Genomic DNA, 10,033 nt, shown 5'->3' on the forward strand with positions numbered 1-10,033 from the left:
TGTGCTTGCGGCCCAGAAGGCCAACCGCATCCTGGGCTGCATCAAGAGGAGCATGGCCAGCAGGTCGAGGGAGGTGATTCTCCCCCTCTACTCTGCCCTGGTGAGACCCCACCTGGAGTACTGTGTCCAGTTCTGGAGCCCCCAACATCAGAAGGACACGGACCAGCTGGAGAAGATCCAGAGGAGGGCCGCAAAGATGATCAGAGGGCTGGAGCACCTTTCCTATGAGGACAGGCTGAGCGAGTTGGGGCTGTTCAGCCTGAAGAAGAGGAGGCTGCGGGGAGACCTTATAGCAGCCTTCCAGTACCTAAAGGGGGCCTGCAGGAAAGACAGGGAGAAACTCTTCAACAGGGCCTGTTGTGACAGGACAAGAGGCAATGGTTTTAAAAGAAGGAAGCAGATTCAGAATAGATATAAGGGAAGAAGGGTGGTAGAACACTGGCACAGGTTGCCCAGAGGGGTGATGGATGCCCCATCCCTGGAAACATTCAAGGCCAGGCTGGATGGGGCTCTGAGCAACCTGACCTGGTTGGAGATGTCCCTGCTCCTTGCAGGGGGGTTGGACTAGATGGCTTTTAAAGGTTCCCTCCAACCCAAACCATTCTGTGATTCCTGATCTGGTAAGAGGAAGCCTGCCTGGCACATCACAGGTATTTTCAGCTCAGTGTTGTTGGCTTGGAGAAGGGAGGGTTCTTCATTGTGTTCTTCAAGAAGTATATATCCTGTTAGTAAGTTTGCCAGCTACTAAAGATTCTTGGAGGCGTGCTAGTCTCAAGGAGAAGATGAAAAATTTAGGCAAAAAAAAAATTCAAATGCTCTTTTTTTGGTTGGTTAGTTGCAAGAATTAGAAAGAAACTCTTTCTCATCCTACAGCACTTAGGCTTGTCAAATCTCACACTGAAAATGGTCACAGCAGCAGGGATACACAAAAATCACCAGAACAGGGTAAAGTGAAGAGTGATGCTACCTTACAGATAGAGTGGCTATCAAAATGCTTCACAGACATGAAAGCGGCTTCATTTTTTTATGGCTGCTGATAGCACCTTGTACTTTATATAAACTTCAGCTGAGATTTTCAGGCGTTTTAAATATGTTAGTAAACTGTTTATGAGATAGGTAAACAGCGCTCAGAGCACTCCTCTCATGTACTTGGCTTTTATTTGCTTTTCCTGATGTTTCTACCATCTGATTTTTTGTCTCTCCAGCTTCATCCTTCTACTCTCTCTCTTTTTTTTTTTTTTTTTTCTCCCCCAGTCCCAGTCCCCTCTCTCATCTTTATTTACTGTCTGTAAGGAAACAGACAGCTACATCAGGACCCACAGTAACTGCTGAAAAGAAGACTTAGAAAACCATATTCCAGGAATCCCGACGCTCATGAGCATGCTAAATCAATCTGGTAAGCTCTATTCCCCATCACACTTTTTTTTTTTTTATGAGCTATGAACCTTTACAAGGTTCTTTCTCTGGCCTGTGCTGTGCTTGTTTTTGTAGGTCATGCAGCCACGCTTGCACTGCCCTAACTCTCCTTCCACGACCCCGCAATGGTGCAACTTGAGCACCTCCTATTCATGCTGTGCATTTAGTGCTGGAATATCCCAAATTGTGTCATTTAGGCCCCCAAGTTGACAAAGGAACAAAAATAAGCAGTTTTTCCACTACCAGAGAAAAGTTGGCTAGATTATTTTAAAGTCTTTTTATGTCTAAGTTCTTGTTAATTTTAGGAGGATAATTAAAGGATTAACTGCCATGGAACACGTTCAAATCATCAAAGAAACAACAACTGTTATTTGTTGTTGTTTAAATCAGCTGAAACTGTAAATGTTATGAATTTTCAGTTAAAGCTAGTACCTTAAGGAAGCAGTTGCGAATACTGTGGGCATCTGCTGTCCTCCGTGGTCACCAAAAAGTGGGTGAATAATAGAAACCTAATGCAAATAAATATAAAATATTTCCTTCACAAGAATATTTAGAATGAGTCCAGAAAAAAAAACATCTGAACGTGGCTATTGAAGGCTGCTTACAGTACGTTAGGAAAAAAAATTATTTATTCCACATAAACTGCAGTTTTCTTTCCCAGCCTTATTGTGGAAGAGCAAGTGTGGTTACTGTTAATCTGCAAGTTTGGCTGGCAATCAGGATGTTGCAGAATGAATGCAAAATCAAATTCCAGTTGACAGGTTAATACAGATTTTCCTTCCATATGCAGAATTGCTACAGAAATAGATATTAAGGCAGCTCTAGTTGATAAAATATTGAGAGCTTTAATTTGGTTCAATATCACAAAATGTTTTATATTATTTGAATCCAGAAATCACGTTGGGGAAGCTTAGGAAAAAAACATTCTTGTGTTAACTCTAAGATACCACAAAAAGATTTGGTAGGCATTTTGCTGCTTGGGTATTTAATGGATCCCCAAAAATGCAAAATAAAATGGAAGGGAAAGAATTCGTGTTTTCCAGTTTGAGAGTTTGGCATGCAAGAAGTTAGGATTTGTTAAAATAGAAGTTAGTTTGATAGAGACTTTCTGCATTATCTGAGACTGTACACAAACCTTAAATCACTCGATTATATGATATTGTGTGACTGTAGGACAGTTCATAGCAGTAGTTACAGTAGTATGCAGGCAATTTTCAACTCCATCTCTTTTAGATCTTTGTCACCTATGGATCTTATCTCTAGCATGTTTTTTTTATATTAAAAAAAATCCCCAACCTCTCCAGAAGTAGGAAAAAAATAAAGCTTTCCTTCTATTACACCTGCAGCTGGCTTTACAAAAGAAGCCATATTTGATATTGCTGAAATCTAGAGCGAAGCTCCTAGAGGGAGCCAAGAACAGATGGACAAGTTTCTGTTTAAAAACTACGTACTATCTTTAGTATATTTGTGAGTTTGGGGACATACAGTGGTTACTGATTTAATTTTTTTTTTTTTTATAATTGGCCACTATTACCTTACAGTATATAGCAAGAAACTAAGCTTAAACAAAGGCTTTGCTGAAGTATTTGTGGGCAATAAATTGAGGGAGAAGTGAACAGTTTTATAAGATTTCCCTGCACTTTGCTGTGCTATTAATGCTGCAGTGTTAACACATCCCATTTATTTATACTTGGTGAGCAAATTTGCTCAAAGTACTTCAGAATTTGTGTGAGTAAGAACAACTTCTACTTGCTCATAATCCTTAAGAGACTAAAAGACTTGGATTAAGTGCATTGTCTTCAAAAGTCCTAAATCAATCGTTCTCCCTCCCAAACAGCCTTTTTTAAAGTGACTATGCCTGTGATTAGAGTAATTCTGATTAGATAATGGTAAAGAGATACTTAGGTGTTTAGCAGCTTTCAAATAGCATTTTGCATTCAATTCACTGGATAAATGATAGAGAAGCAAGCACAAAAAATGCCATTAAATCAGATCAAATTATATTAAAATTGCAATTTAAATAGTAATTTTTTATTATTATTATTATGGCAAAACATCATATTATGCATTTCACATTTTCCTTATTGCTTTTGATGCTGTTTTATGAAGTACTATAAGTAATAAGATTTCGCACATACCTTTTCTAAAGAAAAAATTAGAGGGCACAGATAGAATTCAGTTTACTTCTAGAAGCTATGTCCTTACTGTATCTTTCAAAAAAAAAAATTAAAAAATCTTTCTACAGTTCTGCTGTACAATGAGTTTCTATGGAGCCACAGGAATAACACCACAGTTCTGCCAACAGAGGGATCATTGTAATTCTACCTCCATTTACACCTCTAAAATAAAGCCACCAACTGCATCTGTGAAATTTGGATAAAATATATCTTCAGAATGATTTAAATTCCTTTTTTATGTTATTTGTGCATAGCCACTTGCAGCCAGAGGTGGCACAGAGGCACTGGGGAATGAGACAACAACGGATGTCCTCCTTTGTGCAAGTTCTCAGGAAAAAAGAAGTCCATGAGCATTGGCCGAGGGCTCTGCATTGCCACTCAAACAGAACTACCAGCTAGCTAGGAATGTACAGATTGCCTGTGCATATGATTCAGAGACAGATTTCTTTTCAGGGAAGATTTCTAAATTTAGACAAAAACCAGAATGCCATACACCCCCAAGAAAAGTACAGTTTGGAGATGCTTAAGCATGAAGTTGAAATACTGTTATTTTATTCTCCAAATGTTTAGTATGTAAGTCTCTCAATGTAATGTAAACAAGAACACCAAACAAAAGTACTAATTTTGATTAGGCTGTTGCCTATAAGGCAGTTAAAAACAGAACGCAGTTCAGTGGCTCTCAACAAGTGAGGAAAAGACACACAAATAGTAAAAGCACCCAGGAAAACTAGATGTGTTGACTGCTGGCTTGTGCATACGGCTTTCCCAGTGTTTCATATACAAAGCTAAGCACATATCATAGTGCTGTCTGAGTTTTAAATAATAAGACCATCATTTAGGAGAACTGATATATTTATGGTTAGGAAACTCCTGATCTGATGAGTGTTTTCAGCTAGAAAGCAAAATAACTCAGTGGGGCAAAGCAATTTCTTTCCTATGCTCTCCACACACAACAAATAGAGACTGTGTTGCCTGAAGAGACTCAGATCATTCCAGAACCAGCAGGCTGATGTCCACACGACGCCACACAGCACAACTGGCACAGATGCCAGAACACACGCGTTTTCCGATTCTCAGTATTGTAAGTTGCATTAGAAACATGATCCCTTAGCTACTTGATTTTTTATTTTTTTTTAAAATTTTCAAACACAAAACTACTGGCATAAGGACGGAACAATTATGAAAATGCAAAAGTTATTTCAGAGCAGTCTTGCTTCCTTGTAGCTGGCCATACTGGATCTTAAAAAGTAGGTGAAACGTTTAGAGTCTGTGCTTAGTCTGCTTTTCCTATAGCTGTGGCTTATGTTGGAATCGTGTGACTTTGTCACATCACCGCAGTGAGCCACTTCATTTGCATCACCAGCTACGAAAAGCATAAAACCAAGTGTAGGAGCAATCGGTCAGTTCAGCCTTGTGAATTTCCACTGAACTTACACAACAGAAGATATGAAACCAGAGAAATAATATAGTTCATTGTTGGTCAGAGAAACTTAGCTAATCCAAAATAAGGAACTGCATAGTGTAACTGAGGACAGAACTTATTCTGTCACATCAGTTTAACTTTAGAGGATAAAAATACATACATGTTTTGAAATGCCAGGCTCTTAGGCTACCCAGCTTTGCTGTTGCAGCACTGACACAGCTAAACAACTAGAAGAGAGCTATGCTGAACAGAAGCAACTCATCTGGGAGAAAAAAAAAAGAAGAAGTATTTACTGGTCGTACCTTAAAACAAGCGAAATCAGTGCAATAAAACAGCAAGCCAAGTACCATCTTCATGGCATGTGTGATACAACCTGGAAGACAGAGTTTTAACCAGGAATTGCAGAACATTGATGTCCTGCTCCTGGTAATTTGTATTAAACTGTGCATTTCAGCTGCAGTACTTTGAATGTTAACATCATCAAAACCAATTTATCCCACAGTCACACTTGATTTTGCTGAATGCCATGAGCTACCTTCTTTTTAGGTGCATTCCACATATTCATTTTGTTGCTTTCTTCTCTTCCAGAGGAGGCAGAGGTGAGCATGTGTTATACATTCAAAAGCTGACACTTATTTTGGCCAGAGGAAAAAGGGCAAAGAAGGAACATCCCTCCTCACTGACAGGAGCTGAGATGTTCACTAGTTAGTTGTGGTAGTGTGAACCTTTCAGGTAGAACTGTGCAGGAGTTTCTCGAATTTGCCATCTCTATTTTGGTGTTTTCCTACCCATGATGTGTCTTTTTTGTCAGCTGGGATTTTATACATGAACACCTACAAACCCTTCAAGCTAAAACATACAGAGGAATGCTCAGAAACTCTTTCATAAGGAAACACAGGCATACTTCAGGAAATGACAAGAGGAGGCATCACTCCAATAATGTAATTTTATAAAGAAAACATTAGGAAATTAAATAAGTCAGAAGGAAGTTACGTAGTATAAGCATCTGATAATTGTCCTCAGTGCTAGAACAACCATTTCCTTTCTCTTTCTCTCCATCTCCACCTAATTACAAAACAGTTGCCAAACACTTCTCCTTAGCCACCACCGGCTCAGGACTGCCTGGTGCGCTCAATGACTGCATCAAAACTTTGCTTACCTTTGACTTACAGGGGGAGGGCTTTTTGATACGCAACCAGCAGTGTTGTAGAGAAAAGCAGTCATTGAGTGATCCTCAGTAGTAACTGCAACATGCCAGCTGGAAAGCCAGACGTGACAATAAAACATATTTTCCAGACACTGAGATGGTTACTTATTATTGCCTTAAGAAAAAAGAAAGGGCACATTTCAAGATATTTTGATAGCCATTTGCTCAATAGATTAATTTTTCAGCACAACTGAAATTCTGGCAATGATAGCCCATTTCTCCTCACAAGCAGACAGTAGGGGTTAGACAGTGAAGGGTTCAATGTGCTCCCCTCCACCAGTACATTGTTTTTCTGTCTGCAGAGGGGTTTATCTCTCAAGAGAGTGGTTAATTTTACGTACATAATAAAATGATAAATTCTGACTTGACATTGAAATGGATAGTAAGCTTTCTTTTAGTTATTCTCTATCCCAGTACTTACATAGTGTGCAAAAATATTTTGTTGTCCTCTTGATTGTTTCTGTCCTGTTTCCTGGTGTACTAAGTTTGCCTGTAGGTCAACCTCAGGCTTAATAAAGGTACTTATTACAGGACTTCATTCACAGAACCAGGCTGTGAATATTTGGGACTTACAGTGCTTAACGCATTACCTCCCAAAGGGAGATTATTAACAGAAAATTAGCTAATCTAAGTACAAAGCCTGAGACAAGTCATGGAAGAATGAATTATTTTTATTTGATTCTTTCAGTATTTCGGTAGCCAGAGGATTGAAGCCCTTTTCATACTAGATAAATTTGTATTAATAATGTTAACCATACGTCATAAGATTAAATTCAGCAGTCATAAATTTGAGTTCACATCACTGTCAGAACTATATCCTAGAGTCTAACATTCTTCGTAACCACAGTAGCATGAATTAATTTCATGTAGTCAGTCTCTTTGAATGTATAGTTGATAGCTGATAACGCAGAAGGGAACTTTAAGAGTGCTACTGGAAGGAAAGCTCTCAGTTTGCTGTCCTGAAAGCAGTTATCTTGCTCTACTGTAACAGAACTGGAAAACCCAGAACCACTCTCTTCTCCCAAGCCACTGCACCTGCCTTAAATGTTTCTCCAAGCGCTCCTGACTCCCAGTAAACAAGGGCACTAAACATGTCTGTAGTCACAACTGACAGGTTTTGTTCAGCTGCTAACTTAAGCTTTTCCTATTTCTGGAGACATACATCTGTAAGTCATTAAAAAGAAAGCCAGGACAGAGGTTAAAAAGACTGTTCAGTTTTCTGTTAATACATATAAGATCTGCAACTGTAGCTTGACTTAAAAGTTTTGCACAACACTTTAAAAAAAAAAAATCTAGGAATTACCAGACTGGATCAAATCAGGTCTACAATATCCTGCCTGACAAAAAAAGGCTTTAGAAGTTGACTCCTGTAGTGGCCAACCATGAATTAATTTACTCTTCTGTAACTCTTTTCAACTGACCAAAAAAATTTGTTTAAACTTTTTGTCAAAACCTTTAACTTGACTAAGCTTAGTAGCTCTTGCAATTCTTCTATTATTAGTTCATAACTTGGATTATAAACCATATGTATCCAGATAAATACTTACAATTTAAAAAAAATTTAAAAAATTTATTGATTTCCAGTAGCTACAAGCTTCACACTGTAATTACAGAAGATATATTTTATTTGTTAGCTTTTATTTTTGCAAAAGCATGGTGGATTTTTTCCCTTTTATATTTTCTCTTCTAAACTAGTCTTTTTCCAGTTTTCACTTCCTCTACTCAGAAGAGCTTTCCTGTGGTTCTTCTAATTCTCGTAATCATACTCTGCTCCTTCTAGAATACTTTGTAGAGAACAGATGTGGCTGTTGCAATGTATACTTATTAGGTTTTTTGTTGTTTTGGTTTTATACCATGTTAAGATGAACTGAAATATATATTTTAAATTACTTGGATTTCCAAATGTGTTACATAATTAAAGGAAAATATTAAAATGAAAGTTTGAATAGCATAATAGAAAAAGTAATAGTTGCATTACCTGTCCAGTTGCCATAAAGTAGATCCATATCTGTAATCTAAAAGTTAAAAAAAAAAAGTTTTTCTCCCCTTTTGATTTCACATGTTTAGGCTTTTTTTTTTTTTTTTTACCACTGTATGAGCGGAAGCAGGAAAACAAACTATTCCAGTTTTATTCTCAACGACACATCACTTTTAACCTTCAATAAAGATAGTGCATTATTTAAAATAAGCAAATAACCCAGCGCAGCTCTACGTTCAGGGTAAAACATGATCAGAACTTGGGTAATTTAGAGCAGAAAATGCTTGGTGGCTGCCACCATGTGGCAACAGCCTGCACTTCTGTTGTCATTCCCATTGTCTGAGTCAACCTGGAACCGAGCAACCACACGTCGTTATACCCCAAGCACAGCTTTTTAGACTGGTCACCGAATCTCACTGCTCAGAGGTATAGATTTTAAAAAAGGGAGTTTATTTATTTATGAACAGGTTTAAAGCCCAAATGCATTATGTATGCTGTAGTCCTCCAATGCATTGTGTCAGCACTCTGGCAGGCTGGATGGGAATAAATGAACTGCAGCTTTGCACCAGGAGTTATCAATGAGGAACCGTCCTTGTGCTAAAGGTGGACCCGGATCCCAGAAATGCTGTTGCATCGTGAAGCCCGCTGGTGACAGGGGTGTTAAATGTAGGAAGGCATCCTCCCTCCCTGTAGGTATTCGAAGATCCCCTCTCCCCACTCCTCTCCGTCCGTAGACTGGATACTGACAGTCTAAAATGGTTGTACGCTAGAAGACTGTGATTTATTTGTTTGGTTTTTTTTTTTTTTTAGGTAGGTCAATGACAATCTGGAACTTGCTCAGCCTGTTGTGCCCTGCTCAAGTAGGAATTTGTTACTGTTCTTCCTAAAATAATCCAAACAAAAAAATTAATTACTGCTCCAAATAATTACTAGAAGCTTTTGCTGTATTTTCCCATTAGTTATAGCCCAAGTTAGAGAAGTACCATTTAACAAATATTGGCATTTCTGTGTTTGAAAGTCCCAGCACAGACACACACACTCTCAAAACTTGATAGGTGATACTGACAGCATAGTATTGATAAATATGAAATATCAGGGCAAAAATTAATCTAATACACACATCCACAATTCCTTCAAAGAAGGTTTTTTTTTTTTTTCCATTCTGGAGATAACAAATTTAACAGCACTGCCATGCATGCAACAAAATGTGATGCAGGCATCACCCTCTCTGAAAATGAGCAAGCTGATAGTCCTTAAATGATTCAGTTTTAAAGGGCAGCATTAGTTGGACACTGCTTACGCATTGTTTGTTAGGATGAGGCTACAGAATAGCTAGAAATATTTTTCATTCTCCTCTAAAAATCATTTATTTATAAGAAATACAAACCTGAATGGAATTAGCGGTTTCTTTTCCAGCTAGAGGCAGGCCCCTGTATACATACAGTATACTCTCTCTGTATGCCACATAGATGGAACAAAAAAGATCTGTATGAACAGCAGGCAAGCCTGAAGCAGCAGAATCTGTCATCCTTACAACAAATAGGATGTGAGTTTAACCCAGCGATGGCCTCTTGCTTGAAAAACCTTGCGACTAATTGCTTCCTACCGTGAGTTTAACAATCTGGCCGATGAAGAGCTCTCACTTGCAGTGGCTAGGCTATCTGCAGGGTAAAGTATTCTTAGCAGGAGCAGAGATCTGCAAGAATGAAATGGGTAAATGCGCTTCCATGCTCCAATGCCGGACAGTACAAAAAAAATATTTTTGAGTAATATTAGATCTAACAGAAATTGCCTAAAAGAAGCATTTGAATGCATAATGCTCTCGTTACTCA

This window comes from Chlamydotis macqueenii, chromosome 5 (assembly GCF_036417535.1).
Source record: "Chlamydotis macqueenii isolate bChlMac1 chromosome 5, bChlMac1.mat, whole genome shotgun sequence".
Taxonomy (NCBI): domain Eukaryota; kingdom Metazoa; phylum Chordata; class Aves; order Otidiformes; family Otididae; genus Chlamydotis; species Chlamydotis macqueenii.